The following is a 22,529-nucleotide window of genomic DNA, read 5'->3' as shown; positions in this document are numbered from 1 at the left end:
ATAAATTAATTTAAAAATTTAAAATTTTTCAATTTTTTATTTTTGGATATTTTGGAATTTTTATTTTTTTACTATTAGCAAAAAATTTATATTTTTTTTTAAAATTAAAAAAAATAATAAATTTACAGATCTATTGTTTACTAGATATTGCTGGACTTTATTTTATTTTTTTAATTTAAATAAAAAAATTTAATCATGTGATTTAAATAGTCAAAAATAAAAAATTTATTCTGTTAAAATTTGTAATTTTTTTGAAAATATTTTGTTATTTTTTTATTCACCGGATAATGGCACACATGGTCTGTTGACTTTTTTTTGCAGCAAATGTTCACAAATTAAGAATAAATTAATTTAAAAAATTTAAAATTTTTCAAATTTTTTTGGATATTGTTAGAATTTTTTATATTTTTCTATTGGAAAAAAATTATTTTTTTAGTTAAAATTTTAAAAAAATAATAAATTTACAGATCTATTATTTACTTGATATTGCTAGACTTTATTTTATTTTTTAATTTAAATAAAAAAATTTAATCATGTAATTTAAATATTCAAAAATAAAAAATTTATTTTTTGAAAATTTTTTATTTTTTTGAAAACATTTTTTTATTTTTTACCGGATAATTCCACACCCGGACAGTTGACATTTTTTTTGCTGCACTTGTTTAAAAATTAAGAATAAATAAATTTAAAAATTTTAATTTTTCTATTTTTTTATTTTTTGGAATTTTTATTTTTTTAGTATTAGAAAAAAATTTATAATTTTATTTTAAAAATTAAAAAAATAATAAATTTACAGATCTATTGTTTACTAGATATTGTTGGATTTTGTTTTCTTTTTCTAATTTAAATAAAAAAATTTAATCATATAATTTAAATATTTTAAAATATATTTATTGAAAATATTTTTTTATTCATTGAATAATGTCACACCCAAACAGTTGACTTTTTTATGCTACACTTGTTCATAAATTAAGAATAAATTAATTTAAAAATTTAAAATTTTTCAATTTTTTTTATTTTTTGGATATTTTTGGAATTTTTATTTTTTTTACTATGAGAAAAAAATTTATATATTATTTTTAAAAATTAAAAAAAAAATAAATTTACTAGATATTGCTTTACTTTATTTTAATTTTCTAATTTAAATAAAAAAAATTTAATCATATAATTTAAATATTCAAAAATAAAAAATTTATTTTTTTAAAATTTGTAATTTTTTTGAAAATATTTTCTTTTGTTTTTCTATTCACCGAATAATGGCACACCTGGACAGTTGACTTTTTTTTGCTGCACTTGCTCACAAATTAAGAATAAATTAATTTAAAAAATTTAAAATTTAAAATTTTTCAATTTTTTATTTTTTGGATATTGTTAGAATTTTTTATTTTTTTCTATCAGAAAAAAAGTTATTTTTTTTGTTAAAAATTAAAAAAATAATAAATTTACAGATCTGTTGTTTAGTAGATATTGCTAGACTTTATTTTATTTTTTTAATTTAAATAAAAAAATTTAATCATGTAATTTAAATATTCAAAAATAAAAAATTTATTTTTTGAAAATTTTTTATTTTTTAAAAAAATATTTTTATTTTTTAAAAAAATATTTTTATTTTTTTCACCAGAAAATGCCACACCCAGACAGTTAACTTTTTTTTGCTGCACTTGTTCACAAATTAAGAATAAATTAATTTAAAAATTTAATTTTTTCCTTTTTTTATTTTTTGGATATTTTTGGAATCATATTTTTTATTAAAAAAAATTATTTTTATTTTAAAAATTAAAAAATAATAAATTTACAGATCTATTGTTAAGTAGATATTGCTGGACTTTGTTTTATTTTTCTAGTTTAAATAAAAAAATTAATCATGTAATTTAAATATTCAAAAATAAAAAAATTTATTTTTAAAATTTTTTTTTGAAAATATTTTTTTTATTCACCGAATAATGCACACCCGAACAGTTGACTTTTTTTACTGCACTTGTTTCCAAATTAAGAATAAATTAATTTAAAATTTTAAAATTTTTCAATTTTTTATTTTTGGATATTTTTGGAATTTTTATTTTTTTCCTATTAGAAAAAATTTATGTTTTTTGTTTAAAAATAAAAAATAATAATAAATTTACAGATCTATTATTTACTAGATATTTCTGGACTTTACTTTATTTTTCTTATTTAAATAAAAAGTTTAATCATATAATTTAAATATTTAAAAATAAAAAATTTATTTGGTTAAAATTTGTAATTTTTTTGAAAATATTTTGTTATTTTTTTATTCACCGGATAATGGCACACATGGACAGTTGACTTTTTTTTGCAGCACTTGTTCACAAATTAAGAATAAATTTATTTAAAAATTTTAAATTTTTTCAATTTTTTTTGGATATTGTGAGAATTTTTTATTTTTTTCTATTGGAAAAAAAATTCTTTTTTTAGTTAAAAAATTAAAAAATAATAAATTTACAAATCTGTTGTTTACTTGATATTGCTAGACTTTATTTTATTTTTTTAATTTAAATAAAAAAATTTAATCATGTAATTTAAATATTCAAAAATAAAAAATTTATTTTTTGAAAATTTTTTATTTTTTTGAAAATATTTTTTATTTTTTTCACCAGATAATACCACACCCGGACACTTGACATTTTTTTGCTGCACTTTTTTGAAAATTAAGAATAAATAAATTTAAAAATTTTAATTTTTCTATTTTTTATTTTTTGGAATTTTTATTTCTTTAGTATTAGAAAAAATTTATATTTTTATTTTAAAAATTAAAAAAATAATAAATTTACAGATTTATTGTTTACTAGATATTGCTGGACTTTGTTTTCTTTTTCTAATTTAAATAAAATAATTTAATCATATAATATAAATATTTTCAAATATATTTTTTGAAAATATTTTTTTATTCATTGAATAATGCCACACCCAAACAGTTGACTTTTTTATGCTGCACTTGTTCATAAATTAAGAATAAATTAATTTAAAAATTTAAAATTTTTCAATTTTTTTATTTTTTGGATATTTTTGGAATTTTTTTTTACTATGAGAAAAAAATTTATATATTATTATTAAAAATTAAAAAAATAAATTTACTAGATATTGCTTTACTTTATTTTAATTTTCTAATTTAAATAAAAAAATTTAATCATATAATTTAAATATTCAAAAATAAAAAATTTATTTTTTAAAATTTGTAATTTTTTTGAAAATATTTTCTTTTGTTTTTCTATTCACCAGATAATGGCACACCTGGACAGTTGACTTTTTTTGCTGCACTTGCTCACAAATTAAGAATAAATTAATTTAAAAAATTTAAAATTTTTCAATTTTTTATTTTTTGGATATTGTTAGAATATTTTATTTTTTTCTATCAGAAAAAAAGTTATTTTTTTTGTTAAAAATTAAAAAAATAATAAATTTACAGATCTGTTGTTTAGTAGATAATTCTAGACTTTATTTTATTTTTTAATTTAAATAAAAAAATTTAATCATGTAATTTAAATATTCAAAAATAAAAAATTTATTTTTTGAAAATTTTTTATTTTTTAAAAAAATATTTTTATTTTTGTCACCAGAAAATGCCACACCCAAACAGTTAACATTTTTTTGCTGCACTTGTTCACAAATTAAGATTAAATTAATTTAAAAATTTAATTTTTTCCTTTTTTTATTTTTTGGATATTTTTGGAATCATATTTTTTTATTAGAAAAAAATTATTTTTATTTTAAAAATTAAAAAATAATAAATTTACAGATCTATTGTTAAGTAGATATTGCTGGTCTTTGTTTTATTTTTCTAGTTTAAATAAAAAAATTTAATCATGTAATTTAAATATTCAAAAATAAAAAAATTTATTTTTAAAATTTTTTTTTGAAAATATTTTTTTTATTCACCGGATAATGCACACCCGAACAGTTGACTTTTTTTGCTGCACTTGTTCCAAATTAAGAATAAATTAATTTAAAAATTTAAAATTTTTCAATTTTTTATTTTTGGATATTTTTGGAATTTTTATTTTTTTCCTATTAGAAAAAATTTATATTTTTTGTTTAAAAATAAAAAAAATAATAAATTTAAAGATCTATTATTTACTAGATATTTCTGGACTTTACTTTATTTTTCTTATTTAAATAAAAAGTTTAATCATATAATTTAAATATTTAAAAATAAAAAATTTATTTTGTTAAAATTTGTAATTTTTTTGAAAATATTTTGTTATTTTTTTATTCACCGGATAATGGCACACATGGACAGTTGACTTTTTTTTGCAGCACTTGTTCACAAATTAAGAATAAATTTATTTAAAAATTTTAAAATTTTTTAATTTTTTTTGGATATTGTGAGAATTTTTTATTTTTTCTATTGGAAAAAAAATTATTTTTTTAGTTAAAAAATTAAAAAATAATAAATTTACAGATCTGTTGTTTACTTGATATTGCTAGACTTTATTTTATTTTTTAATTTAAATAAAAAAATTTAATCATGTAATTTAAATATTCAAAAAAAAAAAGTTATTTTTTGAAAATTTTTTATTTTTTTGAAAATATTTTTTTATTTTTTTCACCAGATAATACCACACCCGGACACTTGACATTTTTTTGCTGCACTTTTTTGAAAATTAAGAATAAATAAATTTAAAAATTTTAATTTTTCTATTTTTTATTTTTTGGAATTTTTATTTCTTTAGTATTAGAAAAAAATTTATATTTTTGCTTTAAAAATTAAAAAAATAATAAATTTACAGATTTATTGTTTACTAGATATTGCTGGACTTTATTTTCTTTTTCTAATTTAAATAAAATAATTTAATCATATAATTTAAATATTTTCAAATATATTTTTTGAAAATATTTTTTTATTCATTGAATAATGCCACACCCAAACAGTTGACTTTTTTATGCTGCACTTGTTCATAAATTAAGAATAAATTAATTTAAAAATTTAAAATTATTCAATTTTTTTATTTTTTTTATATTTTTGGAATTTTTATTTTTTTACTATGAGAAAAAAATTTATATATTATTTTTAAAAATTAAAAAAAATAAATTTACTAGATATTGCTTTACTTTATTTTAATTTTCTAATTTAAATAAAAAAATTTAATCATATAATTTAAATATTCAAAAATAAAAAATTTATTTTTTAAAATTTGTAATTTTTTTGAAAATATTTTCTTTTGTTTTTCTATTCACCGGATAATGGCACACCTGGACAGTTGACTTTTTTTTGCTGCACTTGCTCACAAATTAAGAATAAATTAATTTAAAAAATTTAAAACTTTTCAATTTTTTATTTTTTGGATATTGTTAGAATATTTTATTTTTTTCTATCAGAAAAAAAGTTGTTCTTTTTTGTTAAAAATTAAAAAAATAATAAATTTACAGATCTGTTGTTTAGTAGATATTGCTAGACTTTATTTTATTTTTCTAATTTAAATAAAAAAATTTAATCATGTAATTTAAATATTCAAAAATAAAAAATTTATTTTTTGAAAATTTTTTATTTTTTAAAAAAATATTTTTATTTTTTTCACCAGAAAATGCCACACCCAGACAGTTAACATTTTTTTGCTGCACTTGTTCACAAATTAAGAATAAATTAATTTAAAAATTTAATTTTTTTCCTTTTTTTTATTCTTTGGTTATTTTTGGAATCATATTTTTTTATTAGAAAAAAATTATTTTTATTTTAAAAATTAAAAAATAATAAATTTACAGATCTATTGTTAAGTAGATATTGCTGGACTTTGTTTTATTTTTCTAGTTTAAATAAAAAAATTTAATCATATAATTTAAATATTCAAAAATAAAAAAATTTATTTTTAAAATTATTTTTTGAAAATATTTTTTTTATTCACTTGATAATGCACACCCAAACAGTTGACGTTTTTTTGCTGCACTTGTTCCCAAATTAAGAATAAATTAATTTAAAAATTTAAAATTTTTCAATTTTTTATTTTTGGATATTTTTGGAATTTTTATTTTTTTCCTATTAGAAAAAATTTATATTTTTTGTTTAAAAATAAAAAAAATAATAAATTTAGAGATCTATTATTTACTAGATATTTCTGGACTTTACTTTATTTTTCTTATTTAAATAAAAAGTTTAATCATATAATTTAAATATTTAAAAATAAAAAATTTATTTTGTTAAAATTTGTAATTTTTTTGAAAATATTTTGTTATTTTTTTATTCACCGGATAATGGCACACATGGACAGTTGACTTTTTTTTGCAGCACTTGTTCACAAATTAAGAATAAATTTATTTAAAAATTTTAAAATTTTTCAATTTTTTTGGATATTGTGAGAATTTTTTATTTTTTTCTATTGGAAAAAAATTATTTTTTAGTTAAAAAATAAAAAAATAATAAATTTACAGATCTGTTGTTTACTTGATATTGCTAGACTTTATTTTATTTTTTAATTTAAATAAAAAAATTTAATCATGTAATTTAAATATTCAAAAATAAAAAATTTATTTTTTGAAAATTTTTTATTTTTTGAAAATATTTTTTATTTTTTTCACCAGATAATACCACACCCGGACACTTGACATTTTTTTGCTGCACTTTTTGAAAATTAAGAATAAATAAATTTAAAAATTTTAATTTTTCTATTTTTTATTTTTTGGAATTTTTATTTCTTTAGTATTAGAAAAAAATTTAAATTTTTATTTTAAAAATTAAAAAATAATAAATTTACAGATTTATTGTTTACTAGATATTGCTGGACTTTGTTTTCTTTTTCTAATTTAAATAAAATAATTTAATCATATAATTTAAATATTTTAAAATATATTTTTTGAAAATATTTTTTTATTCATTGAATAATGCCACACCCAAACAGTTGACTTTTTTTGCTGCACTTGTTCACAAATTAAGAATAAATTAATTTAAAAATTTAAAATTTTTCAATTTTTTATTTTTGGATATTTATGGAATTTTTATTTTTTTCCTATTAGGAAAAAATTAATATTTTTTGTTTAAAAATTAAAAAAATAATAAATTTACAGATCTATTATTTACTAGATATTTCTGGACTTTATTTTATTTTTCTAATTTAAATAAAAAAATTAATCATATAATTTAAATATGCAAAAATAAAAAATTTATTTTGTTAAAATTTGTAATTTTTTTGAAAATATTTTTATTTTTTTATTCACTGGATAATGGCACACATGGACAGTTGACTTTTTTTTGCAGCACTTGTTCACAAATTAAGAATAAATTTATTTAAAAAATTTAAAATTTTTCAATTTTTTTTGGATATTTTGAGAATTTTTTATTTTTTTTACTGGAAAAAAATTATTTTTTTAGTTAAAAAATTTAAAAAATAATAAATTTACAGATCTGTTGTTTACTTGATATTGCTAGACTTTATTTTATTTTTTTAATTTAAATAAAAAAATTTAATCATGTAATTTAAATATTCAAAAATAAAAAATTATTTTTTAAAAATTTTTTATTTTTTGAAAATATTTTTTTAATTTTTTCACCGGATAATGCCACACCCAGACACTTGACATTTTTTTGCTGCACTTGTTTGAAAATTAAGAATAAATAAATTTAAAAATTTTAATTTTTCTATATTTTATTTTTTGTAATTTTTATTTCTTTAGTATTAGAAAAAAATTTATATTTTATTTTAAAAATTAAAAAAATAATAAATTTACAGATCTATTGTTTACTAGATATTGTTGGACTTTGTTTTCTTTTTCTAATTTAAATAAAAAATTTAATCATAAAATTTAAATATTCAAAAATAAAAAAATTCATTTTTAAAATTTTTTTTGAAAATATTTTTTTTATTCACCGGATAATGCACACCCGAACAGTTGACTTTTTTTGCTGCACTTGTTCCCAAATTAAGAATAAATTAATTTAAAAATTTAAAATTTAAAATTTTTTTATTTTTGGATATTTAAGGAATTTTTATTTTTTTCCTATTAGAAAAAAATTAATATTTTTTGTTTAAAAATTAAAAAAAATAATAACTTTACAGATCTATTGTTTACTAGATATTGCTGGATTTTATTTTATTTTTTTAATTTTAATAAAAAAATTTAATCATATAATTTAAATATTCAAAAATAAAAATTTTATTCTGTTAAAATTTGTAAATTTTTTTAAAATATTTTGTTATTTTTTTATTCATCGGATAATGGCACACATGGACTGTTGACTTTTTTTTGCAGCACTTGTTCACAAATTAAGAATAAATTAATTTAAAAAATTTAAAATTTTTCAATTTTTTTGGATATTGTTAGAATTTTTTATTTTTTTCTATTGGAAAAAAACTATTCTTTTCGTTAAAAAATTAAAAAAATAATAAATTTACAGATCTGTTGTTTACTTGATATTGCTAGACTTTATTTTATTTTTTTAATTTAAATAAAAAATTTATTTTTTGAAAATTTTTTATTTTTTTGAAAACATTTTTTTATTTTTTTCACCGGATAATGCCACACCCGGACAGTCGACATTTTTTTGCTGCACTTGTTCAAAATTAAGAATAACTAAATTTAAAAATTTTAATTTTTCTATTTTATATTTTTTGGAATTTTTATTTCTTTAGTATTAGAAAAAAATTTATATTTTATTTTAAAAATTAAAAAAATAATAAATTTACAGATCTATTGTTTACTAGATATTGCTGGACTTTGTTTTCTATTTCTAATTTAAATAAAATAATTTAATCATATAATTTAAATATTCAAAAATAAAAAATTTATTTTTTAAAATTTATGTTTTGAAAATATTTTTTTATTCACCGGATAATGCCACACCCAAACAGTTGACTTTTTTATGCTGCACTTGTTCATAAATTAAGAATAAATTAATTTAAAAATTTAAAATTTTTCAATGTTTTTATTTTTTGGATATTTTTGGAATTTTTATTTTTTTACTATTAGAAAAAAATTTATATATTTTGTTTAAAAATTAAAAAAAATAATAAATTTACAGATCTATGGTTTACTAGATATTGCTTGACTTTATTTTATTTTTCTAATTTAAATAAAAAAATTTAATCATATAATTTAAATATTCAAAAATAAAATTTTATTTTTTTAAAATTTGTAATTTTTTTGAAAATATTTTTTTGTTTTTTTATTAACCGGATAATGGCACACCTGTACAGTTGACTTTTTTTTGCTGTACTTGTTCACAAATTAAGAATAAATTAATTTAAAAATTTAATTTTTTCCTTTTTTTTATTTTTGGATATTTTTGGAATCATGTTTTTTTATTATAAAAAATTTATTTTTATTTTAAAAATTAAAAAATAATAAATTTACAGATCTATTGTTCAGTAGATATTGCTGGACTTTGTTTTATTTTTCTAGTTTAAATAAAAAAATTTAATCATATAATATAAATATTCAAAAATAAAAAAATTTATTTTTAAAATTTTTTTTTGAAAATATTTTTTTTATTCACCGGATAATGCACACCCGAACAGTTAATTTTTTTGCTACACTTGTTCACAAATTAAGAATAAATTAATTTAAAAATTTAAAATTTAAAATTTTTTTATTTTTGGATATTTATGGAATTTTTATTTTTTTCCTATTAGAAAAAAATTAATATTTTTTGTTTAAAAATTAAAAAAAATAATAAATTTACAGATCTATTATTTACTAGATATTTCTGGACTTTATTTTATTTTTCTAATTTAAATAAAAAAATTAATCATATAATTTAAATATTCAAAATAAAAAATTTTATTTTGTTAAAATTTGTAATTTTTTTGAAAATATTTTGTTTTTTTTATTCATCGGATAATGGCACACATGGACAGTGGACTTTTTTTTCAGCACTTGTTCACAAATTAAGAATAAATTTATTTAAAAAATTTAAAATTTTTCAATTTTTTTTGGATATTGTGAGAATTTTTTATTTTTTTTACTGGAAAAAAATTATTTTTTTAGTTAAAAAATTTAAAAAATAATAAATTTACAGATCTGTTGTTTACTTGATATTGCTAGACTTTTTTTATTTTTTTAATTTAAATAAAAAAATTTAATCATGTAATTTAAATATTCAAAAATAAAAAATTTATTTTTAAAAATTTTTTATTTTTTGAAAATATTTTTTTAATTTTTTCACCGGATAATGCCACACCCAGACACTTTACATTTTTTTGCTGCACTTGTTTGAAAATTAAGAATAAATAAATTTAAAAATTTTAATTTTTCTATATTTTATTTTTTGGAATTTTTATTTCTTTAGTATTAGAGAAAAATTTATATTTTATTTTAAAAATTAAAAAAATAGTAAATTTACAGATCTATTGTTTACTAGATATTGTTGGACTTTGTTTTCTTTTTCTAATTTAAATAAAAAATTTAATCATAAAATTTAAATATTCAAAAACAAAAAATTTATTTTTAAAATTTTTTTTGAAAATATTTTTTTTATTCACCGGATAATGCGCACCCGAACAGTTGACTTTTTTTGCTGCACTTTTTCCCAAATTAAGAATAAATTAATTTAAAAATTTAAAATTTAAAATTTTTTTATTTTTGGATATTTAAGGAATTTTTATTTTTTTCCTATTAGAAAAAAATTAATATTTTTTGTTTAAAAATTAAAAAAAATAATAACTTTACAGATCTATTGTTTACTAGATATTGCTAGATTTTATTTTATTTTTGTAATTTAAATAAAAAAATTTAATCATATAATTTAAATATTCAAAAATAAAAATTTTATTCTGTTAAAATTTGTAAATTTTTTGAAAATTTTTGTTATTTTTTTATTCACCAGATAATGGCACACATGGACTGTTGACTTTTTTTTGCAGCACTTGTTCACAAATTAAGAATAAATTAATTTAAAAAATTTAAAATTTTTCAATTTTTTTGGATATTGTTAGAATTTTTTATTTTTTTCTATTGGAAAAAAATTATTCTTTTAGTTAAAAAATTAAAAAAATAATAAATTTACAGATCTGTTGTTTACTTGATATTGCTAGACTTTATTTTAATTTTTTAATTTAAATAAAAAATATAATCATGTAATTTAAATATTCAAAAAAAAAATTATTTTTTGAAAATTTTTTATTTTTTTGAAAACATTTTTTTATTTTTTCACCGGATAATGCCACACCCGGACAGTTGACATTTTTTTGCTGCACTTGTTCAAAAATTAAGAATAACTAAATTTAAAAATTTTAATTTTTCTATTTTATATTTTTTGGAATTTTTATTTCTTTAGTATTAGAAAAAAATTTATATTTTATTTTAAAAATTAAAAAAATAATAAATTTACAGATCTATTGTTTACTAGATATTGCTGGACTTTGTTTTCTATTTCTAATTTAAATAAAATAATTTAATCATATAATTTAAATATTCAAAAATAAAAAATTTATTTTTTAAAATTTATGTTTTGAAAATATTTTTTTATTCACCGGATAATGCCACACCCAAACAGTTGACTTTTTTATGCTGCACTTGTTCATAAATTAAGAATAAATTAATTTAAAAATTTAAAATTTTTCAATGTTTTTATTTTTGGATATTTTTGGAATTTTTATTTTTTTACTATTAGAAAAAAATTTATATATTTTGTTTAAAAATTAAAAAAAATAATAAATTTATAGATCTATGGTTTACTAGATATTGCTTGACTTTATTTTATTTTTCTAATTTAAATAAAAAAATTTAATCATATAATTTAAATATTCAAAAATAAAATTTTATTTTTTTAAAATTTGTAATTTTTTTGAAAATATTTTTTTGATTTTTTATTAACCGGATAATGGCACACCTGTACAGTTGACTTTTTTTTGCTGTACTTGTTCACAAATTAAGAATAAATTAATTTAAAAATTTAATTTTTCCTTTTTTTATTTTTTGGATATTTTTGGAATCATGTTTTTTTATTATAAAAAATTTATTTTTATTTTAAAAATTAAAAAATAATAAATTTACAGATCTATTGTTCAGTAGATATTGCTGGACTTTGTTTTATTTTTCTAGTTTAAATAAAAAATTTAATCATATAATATAAATATTCAAAAATAAAAAAATTTATTTTTAAAATTTTTTTTTGAAAATATTTTTTTATTCACCGGATAATGCACACCCGAACAGTTGACTTTTTTTGCTGCACTTGTTCACAAATTAAGAATAAATTAATTTAAAAATTTAAAATTTAAAATTTTTTTATTTTTGGATATTTATGGAATTTTTATTTTTTTCCTATTAGAAAAAAATTAATATTTTTTGTTTAAAAATTAAAAAAAATAATAAATTTACAGATCTATTATTTACTAGATATTTCTGGACTTTATTTTATTTTTCTAATTTAAATAAAAAAATTAATCATATAATTTAAATATTCAAAAATAAAAAATTTTATTTTGTTAAAATTTGTAATTTTTTTGAAAATATTTTGTTTTTTTTATTCATCGGATAATGGCACACATGGACAGTTGACTTTTTTTTGCAGCACTTGTTGACAAATTAAGAATAAATTTATTTAAAAAATTTAAAATTTTTCAATTTTTTTTGGATATTGTGAGAATTTTTTATTTTTTTTACTGGAAAAAAATTATTTTTTTAGTTAAAAAATTTAAAAAATAATAAATTTACAGATCTGTTGTTTACTTGATATTGCTAGACTTTTTTTATTTTTTAATTTAAATAAAAAAATTTAATCATGTAATTTAAATATTCAAAAATAAAAAATTTATTTTTTGAAAATTTTTTATTTTTTGAAAATATTTTTTTAATTTTTTCACCGGATAATGCCACACCCGGACACTTGACATTTTTTTGCTGCACTTGTTTGAAAATTAAGAATAAATAAATTTAAAAATTTTAATTTTTCTATTTTTTATTTTTTGGAATTTTTATTTCTTTAGTATTAGAAAAAAATTTATATTTTATTTTAAAAATTAAAAAAAATAAATTTACAGATCTATTGTTTACTAGATATTGTTGGACTTTGTTTTCTTTTTCTAATTTAAATAAAAAATTTAATCATAAAATTTAAATATTCAAAAATAAAAAAATTTATTTTTAAAATTTTTTTTGAAAATATTTTTTTTATTCACCGGATAATGCGCACCCGAACAGTTGACTTTTTTTGCTGCACTTGTTCCCAAATTAAGAATAAATTAATTTAAAAATTTAAAATTTAAAATTTTTTTATTTTTGGATATTTAAGGAATTTTTATTTTTTTCCTATTAGAAAAAAATTATATTTTTTGTTTAAAAATTAAAAAAAATAATAACTTTACAGATCTATTGTTTACTAGATATTGCTAGATTTTATTTTATTTTTTAATTTAAATAAAAAAATTTAATCATATAATTTAAATATTCAAAAATAAAAATTTTATTCTGTTAAAATTTGTAAATTTTTTGAAAATATTTTGTTATTTTTTTATTCACCAGATAATGGCACACATGGACTGTTGACTTTTTTTTGCAGCACTTGTTCACAAATTAAGAATAAATTAATTTAAAAAATTTAAAATTTTTCAATTTTTTTGGATATTGTTAGAATTTTTTATTTTTTTCTATTGGAAAAAAATTATTCTTTTAGTTAAAAAATTAAAAAAATAATAAATTTACAGATCTGTTGTTTACTTGATATTGCTAGACTTTATTTTATTTTTTTAATTTAAATAAAAAATATAATCATGTAATTTAAATATTCAAAAAAAAAATTTATTTTTTGAAAATTTTTTATTTTTTTGAAAAATTTTTTTATTTTTTTCACCGGATAATGCCACACCCGGACAGTTGACATTTTTTTGCTGCACTTGTTCAAAAATTAAGAATAACTAAATTTAAAAATTTTAATTTTTCTATTTTATATTTTTTGGAATTTTTATTTCTTTAGTATTAGAAAAAAATTTATATTTTATTTTAAAAATTAAAAAAATAATAAATTTACAGATCTATTGTTTACTAGATATTGCTGGACTTTGTTTTCTATTTCTAATTTAAATAAAAAAATTTAATCATATAATTTAAATATTCAAAAATAAAAAATTTATTTTTTAAAATTTATGTTTTGAAAATATTTTTTTATTCACCGGATAATGCCACACCCAAACAGTTGACTTTTTTATGCTGCACTTGTTCATAAATTAAGAATAAATTAATTTAAAAATTTAAAATTTTTCAATGTTTTTATTTTTTGGATATTTTTGGAATTTTTATTTTTTTACTATTAGAAAAAAATTTATATATTTTGTTTAAAAATTAAAAAAAATAATAAATTTACAGATCTATGGTTTACTAGATATTGCTTGACTTTATTTTATTTTTCTAATTTAAATAAAAAAATTTAATCATATAATTTAAATATTCAAAAATAAAATTTTATTTTTTAAAATTTGTAATTTTTTTGAAAATATTTTTTTGTTTTTTATTAACCGGATAATGGCACACCTGTACAGTTGACTTTTTTTTGCTGTACTTGTTCACAAATTAAGAATAAATTAATTTAAAAATTTAATTTTTCCTTTTTTTATTTTTTGGATATTTTTGGAATCATGTTTTTTTATTATAAAAAATTTATTTTTATTTTAAAAATTAAAAAATAATAAATTTACAGATCTATTGTTCAGTAGATATTGCTGGACTTTGTTTTATTTTTCTAGTTTAAATAAAAAATTTAATCATATAATATAAATATTCAAAAATAAAAAAATTTATTTTTAAAATTTTTTTTTGAAAATATTTTTTTATTCACCGGATAATGCACACCCGAACAGTTGACTTTTTTTGCTGCACTTGTTCACAAATTAAGAATAAATTAATTTAAAAATTTAAAATTTAAAATTTTTTTATTTTTGGATATTTATGGAATTTTTATTTTTTTCCTATTAGAAAAAAATTAATATTTTTTGTTTAAAAATTAAAAAAATAATAAATTTACAGATCTATTATTTACTAGATATTTCTGGACTTTATTTTATTTTTCTAATTTAAATAAAAAAATTAATCATATAATTTAAATATTCAAAAATAAAAAATTTTATTTTGTTAAAATTTGTAATTTTTTTGAAAAATATTTTGTTTTTTTTATTCATCGGATAATGGCACACATGGACAGTTGACTTTTTTTTGCAGCACTTGTTCACAAATTAAGAATAAATTTATTTAAAAAATTTAAAATTTTTCAATTTTTTTTGGATATTGTGAGAATTTTTTATTTTTTTTACTGGAAAAAAATTATTTTTTTAGTTAAAAAATTTAAAAAATAATAAATTTACAGATCTGTTGTTTACTTGATATTGCTAGACTTTTTTTATTTTTTTAATTTAAATAAAAAAATTTAATCATGTAATTTAAATATTCAAAAATAAAAAATTTATTTTTAAAATTTTTTATTTTTTGAAAATATTTTTTAATTTTTTCACCGGATAATGCCACACCCGGACACTTGACATTTTTTTGCTGCACTTGTTTGAAAATTAAGAATAAATAAATTTAAAAATTTTAATTTTTCTATTTTTATTTTTTGGAATTTTTATTTCTTTAGTATTAGAAAAAATTTATATTTTATTTTAAAAATTAAAAAAAAATAAATTTACAGATCTATTGTTTACTAGATATTGTTGGACTTTGTTTTCTTTTTCTAATTTAAATAAAAAATTTAATCATAAAATTTAAATATTCAAAAATAAAAAAATTTATTTTTAAAATTTTTTTTGAAAATATTTTTTTTATTCACCGGATAATGCGCACCCAACAGTTGACTTTTTTTGCTGCACTTGTTCCCAAATTAAGAATAAATTAATTTAAAAATTTAAAATTTAAAATTTTTTTATTTTTGGATATTTAAGGAATTTTTATTTTTTTCCTATTAGAAAAAAATTATATTTTTTGTTTAAAAATTAAAAAAAATAATAACTTTACAGATCTATTGTTTACTAGATATTGCTAGATTTTATTTTATTTTTTAATTTAAATAAAAAAATTTAATCATATAATTTAAATATTCAAAAATAAAAATTTTATTCTGTTAAAATTTGTAAATTTTTTGAAAATATTTTGTTATTTTTTTATTCACCAGATAATGGCACACATGGACTGTTGACTTTTTTTTGCAGCACTTGTTCACAAATTAAGAATAAATTAATTTAAAAAATTTAAAATTTTTCAATTTTTTTGGATATTGTTAGAATTTTTATTTTTTCTATTGGAAAAAAATTATTCTTTTAGTTAAAAAATTAAAAAAATAATAAATTTACAGATCTGTTGTTTACTTGATATTGCTAGACTTTATTTTATTTTTTTAATTTAAATAAAAAATTAATCATGTAATTTAAATATTCAAAAAAAAAATTTATTTTTTGAAAATTTTTTATTTTTTGAAAACATTTTTTATTTTTTTCACCGGATAATGCCACACCCGGACAGTTGACATTTTTTTGCTGCACTTGTTCAAAAATTAAGAATAACTAAATTTAAAAATTTTAATTTTTCTATTTTTATTTTTTGGAATTTTTATTTCTTTAGTATTAGAAAAAAATTTATATTTTATTTTAAAAATTAAAAAAATAATAAATTTACAGATCTATTGTTTACTAGATATTGCTGGACTTTGTTTTCTATTTCTAATTTAAATAAAAAAATTTAATCATATAATTTAAATATTCAAAAATAAAAAATTTATTTTTTAAAATTTATGTTTTGAAAATATTTTTTTATTCACCGGATAATGCCACACCCAAACAGTTGACTTTTTTATGCTGCACTTGTTCATAAATTAAGAATAAATTAATTTAAAAATTTAAAATTTTTCAATGTTTTTATTTTTGGATATTTTGGAATTTTTATTTTTTTACTATTAGAAAAAAATTTATATATTTTGTTTAAAAATTAAAAAAAATAATAAATTTACAGATCTATGGTTTACTAGATATTGCTTGACTTTATTTTATTTTTCTAATTTAAATAAAAAAATTTAATCATATAATTTAAATATTCAAAAATAAAATTTTATTTTTTAAAATTTGTAATTTTTTTGAAAATATTTTTTTGTTTTTTATTAACCGGATAATGGCACACCTGTACAGTTGACTTTTTTTGCTGTACTTGTTCACAAATTAAGAATAAATTAATTTAAAAATTTAATTTTTTCCTTTTTTTATTTTTTGGATATTTTTGGAATCATGTTTTTTTATTATAAAAAATTTATTTTTATTTTAAAAATTAAAAAATAATAAATTTACAGATCTATTGTTCAGTAGATATTGCTGGACTTTGTTTTATTTTTCTAGTTTAAATAAAAAAATTTAATCATATAATATAAATATTCAAAAATAAAAAATTTATTTTTAAAATTTTTTTTGAAAATATTTTTTTATTCACCGGATAATGCACACCCGAACAGTTGACTTTTTTTGCTGCACTTGTTCACAAATTAAGAATAAATTAATTTAAAAATTTAAAATTTAAAATTTTTTTATTTTTGGATATTTATGGAATTTTTATTTTTTTCCTATTAGAAAAAAATTAATATTTTTGTTTAAAAATTAAAAAAATAATAAATTTACAGATCTATTATTTACTAGATATTTCTGGACTTTATTTTATTTTTCTAATTTAAATAAAAAAATTAATCATATAATTTAAATATTCAAAAATAAAAAATTTTATTTTGTTAAAATTTGTAATTTTTTTGAAAATATTTTTTTTTTTTTATTCACGGATAATGGCACACATGGACAGTTGACTTTTTTTTGCAGCACTTGTTCACAAATTAAGAATAAATTATTTAAAAAATTTAAAATTTTTCAATTTTTTTTGGATATTGTGAGAATTTTTTATTTTTTTTATGGAAAAAAATTATTTTTTTAGTTAAAAATTTAAAAAATAATAAATTTACAGATCTGTTGTTTACTTGATATTGCTAGACTTTTTTTATTTTTTAATTTAAATAAAAAAATTTAATCATGTAATTTAAATATTCAAAAATAAAAAATTTATTTTTTAAAATTTTTTTTTTTGAAAATATTTTTTATTTTTTCACCGGATAATGCCACACCCGGACACTTGACATTTTTTTGCTGCACTTGTTTAAAATTAAGAATAAATAAATTTAAAAATTTTAATTTTTCTATTTTTATTTTTTGGAATTTTTATTTCTTTAGTATTAGAAAAAATTTATATTTTTTTTAAAAATTAAAAAATAATAAATTTACAGATCTATTGTTTACTAGATATTGTTGGACTTTGTTTTTTTTTCTAATTTAAATAAAAAATTTAATCATATAATTTAAATATTCAAAAATAAAAAATTTATTTTTAAAATTTTTTTTGAAAATATTTTTTTTATTCACCGGATAATGCACACCGAACAGTTGACTTTTTTTGCTGCACTTGTTCCCAAATTAAGAATAAATTAATTTAAAAATTTAAAATTTAAAATTTTTTTATTTTTGGATATTTAAGGAATTTTTATTTTTTTCCTATTAGAAAAAAATTATATTTTTTGTTTAAAAATTAAAAAAATAATAAATTTACAGATCTATTGTTTACTAGATATTGCTAGATTTTATTTTATTTTTTAATTTAAATAAAAAAATTTAATCATATAATTTAAATATTCAAAAATAAAAATTTATTTGTTAAAATTTGTAATTTTTTGAAAATATTTTTTATTTTTTTATTCACCGGATAATGGCACACATGGACAGTTGACTTTTTTTGCAGCACTTGTTCACAAATTAAGAATAAATTAATTTAAAAATTTAAATTTTTCAATTTTTTTTTGGATATTTTGAATTTTTTTTTTATTAAAAAAATTATTTTTATTTAAAAATTAAAAAATAATAAATTTACAGATCTATTGTTTACTAGATATTGCTGGACTTTATTTTATTTTTTAATTTAAATAAAAAATTTAATCATTAATTTAAATATTCAAAAATAAAAAATTTATTTTTAAAATTTTTTTTTTTGAAAATATTTTTTTTTATTCACCGGATAATGCACACCGACAGTTGACTTTTTTTGCTGCACTTGTTCACAAATTAAGAATAAATTAATTTAAAAATTTAAAATTTTTTTATTTTTGGATATTTTGGAATTTTTATTTTTTCTATTAGAAAAAAATTATATTTTTTTTAAAAATTAAAAAAATAATAAATTTACAGATCTATTGTTTACTAGATATTGCTGACTTTATTTTATTTTTTAATTTAAATAAAAAAATTTAATCATATAATTTAAATATTCAAAAATAAAAAATTTATTTTTTAAAATTTTATTTTTTGAAAATATTTTTTTTTTTATTCACCGGATAATGCACACCAGGACAGTTGACTTTTTTTGCTGCACTTGTTCACAAATTAAGAATAAATTAATTTAAAAATTTAAAATTTTTCAATTTTTTTGGATATTTTGGAATTTTTATTTTTTTCTATTAGAAAAAAATTATTTTTTTTTAAAAATTAAAAAAATAATAAATTTACAGATCTATTGTTTACTAGATATTGCTGACTTTATTTTATTTTTTAATTTAAATAAAAAAATTTAATCATATAATTTAAATATTCAAAAATAAAATTTATTTTTTAAAATTTTATTTTTTGAAAATATTTTTTTTTTTTCACCGGATAATGCACACCGACAGTTGACTTTTTTTGCTGCACTTGTTCAAAATTAAGAATAAATTAATTTAAAAATTTAATTTTTCTTTTTATTTTTATATTTTTGGAATTTTATTTTTTTATTAGAAAAAATTTATATTTTATTTTAAAAATTAAAAAATAATAAATTTACAGATCTATTGTTACTAGATATTGCTGGACTTTGTTTTATTTTCTAATTTAAATAAAAAAATTTAATCATATAATTTAAATATTCAAAAATAAAAAATTTATTTTTTAAAATTTATTTTTTGAAAATATTTTTTTTATTCACCGGATAATGCACACCCGAACAGTTGACTTTTTTTGCTGCACTTGTTCACAAATTAAGAATAAATTAATTTAAAAATTTAAAATTTTCAATTTTTTATTTTTGGATATTTTGGAATTTTTATTTTTTTCTATTAGAAAAAAATTTATTTTTTGTTTAAAAATTAAAAAAATAATAAATTTACAGATCTATTGTTTACTAGATATTGCTGACTTTATTTTATTTTTCTAATTTAAATAAAAAAATTTAATCATATAATTTAAATATTCAAAAATAAAAAATTTATTTTTTAAAATTTGTAATTTTTTGAAAATATTTTTTTTTTTTTATTACCGGATAATGGCACACCTGTACAGTTGACTTTTTTTGCTGCACTTGTTCACAAATTAAGAATAAATTAATTTAAAAATTTAATTTTTTCTTTTTTTATTTTTTGGATATTTTGGAATCATTTTTTTATTATAAAAAATTTATTTTTATTTTAAAAATTAAAAAATAATAAATTTACAGATCTATTGTTAGTAGATATTGCTGGACTTTGTTTTATTTTTCTAGTTTAAATAAAAAAATTTAATCATATAATTAAATATTCAAAAATAAAAAATTTATTTTTAAAATTTTTTTTTGAAAATATTTTTTTTATTCACCGGATAATGCACACCCGAACAGTTGACTTTTTTTGCTGCACTTGTTCACAAATTAAGAATAAATTAATTTAAAAATTTAAATTTAAATTTTTTATTTTTGGATATTTTGGAATTTTTATTTTTTCCTATTAGAAAAAAATTAATATTTTTGTTTAAAAATTAAAAAAATAATAAATTTACAGATCTATTATTTACTAGATATTTCTGGACTTTATTTTATTTTTCTAATTTAAATAAAAAAATTAATCATATAATTTAAATATTCAAAAATAAAAAATTTATTTTGTTAAAATTTGTAATTTTTTTGAAAATATTTTTTTTTTTTATTCACCGGATAATGGCACACATGGACAGTTGACTTTTTTTTGCAGCACTTGTTCACAAATTAAGAATAAATTATTTAAAAATTTAAATTTTTCAATTTTTTTTGGATATTGTGAGAATTTTTATTTTTTTATGGAAAAAAATTATTTTTTAGTTAAAAATTAAAAAATAATAAATTTACAGATCTGTTGTTTACTTGATATTGCTAGACTTTATTTTATTTTTTAATTTAAATAAAAAATTTAATCATGTAATTTAAATATTCAAAAATAAAAAATTTATTTTTAAAATTTTTTATTTTTTGAAAATATTTTTTTTTTTCACCGGATAATGCCACACCCGGACACTTGACATTTTTTTGCTGCACTTGTTAAAATTAAGAATAAATAAATTTAAAAATTTAATTTTTCTATTTTTATTTTTTGGAATTTTTATTTTTTAGTATTAGAAAAAATTTATATTTTATTTTAAAATTAAAAAATAATAAATTTACAGATCTATTGTTTACTAGATATTGTGGACTTTGTTTTTTTTCTAATTTAAATAAAAAATTTAATCATATTTAAATATTCAAAATAAAAATTATTTTTAAAATTTTTTTTGAAAATATTTTTTTATTCACCGGATAATGCCACCCGAACAGTTGACTTTTTTTGCTGCACTTGTTCAAATTAAGAATAAATTAATTTAAAATTTAAAATTTAATTTTTTATTTTTGGATATTTGGAATTTTATTTTTTCTATTAGAAAAAATTATATTTTTTTTTAAAAATTAAAAAATAATAATTTACAGATCTATTTTTACTAGATATTGCTGATTTTATTTTATTTTTTAATTTAAATAAAAAAATTTAATCATATAATTTAAATATTCAAAAATAAAAAATTTATTTTGTTAAAATTTGTAATTTTTTTGAAAATATTTTTTATTTTTTTATTCACCGGATAATGGCACACATGGACAGTTGACTTTTTTTTGCAGCACTTGTTCACAAATTAAGAATAAATTAATTTAAAAAATTTAAAATTTTTCAATTTTTTTGGATATTGTTAGAATTTTTATTTTTTTTATGGAAAAAATTATTTTTTAGTTAAAAATTAAAAAATAATAAATTTACAGATCTGTTGTTTACTTGATATTGCTAGACTTTATTTTATTTTTTAATTTAAATAAAAAATTTAATCATGTAATTTAAATATTCAAAAAAAAATTTATTTTTTAAAATTTTTATTTTTTGAAAATATTTTTTTTTTTCACGGATAATGCCACACCCGGACACTTGACATTTTTTTGCTGCACTTGTTCAAAATTAAGAATAACTAAATTTAAAAATTTTAATTTTTCTATTTTTATTTTTTGGAATTTTTTTTTTTAGTATTAGAAAAAATTTATATTTTATTTTAAAAATTAAAAAATAATAAATTTACAGATCTATTGTTTATAGATATTGTGGACTTTGTTTTTTTTCTAATTTAATAAAAAATTTAATCATATAATTTAAATATTCAAAATAAAAAATTTATTTTTTAAATTTTTTTTGAAATATTTTTTATTCCGGATATGCACACCAACATTATTTTTTTGCTCACTTGTTCTTAAATAATTTTTTTTTTTTTTTTTTTTTTTTTTTTTTTTTTTTTTTTTAATTTATTTTTTTTATT

The sequence above is a fragment of the Arachis hypogaea genome, chromosome 19 (assembly GCF_003086295.3).
Source record: "Arachis hypogaea cultivar Tifrunner chromosome 19, arahy.Tifrunner.gnm2.J5K5, whole genome shotgun sequence".
Lineage (NCBI taxonomy): Eukaryota > Viridiplantae > Streptophyta > Magnoliopsida > Fabales > Fabaceae > Arachis > Arachis hypogaea.
The sequence above is the reverse complement of the archived record's forward strand: the minus strand, read 5'-3'. Positions refer to the sequence as shown.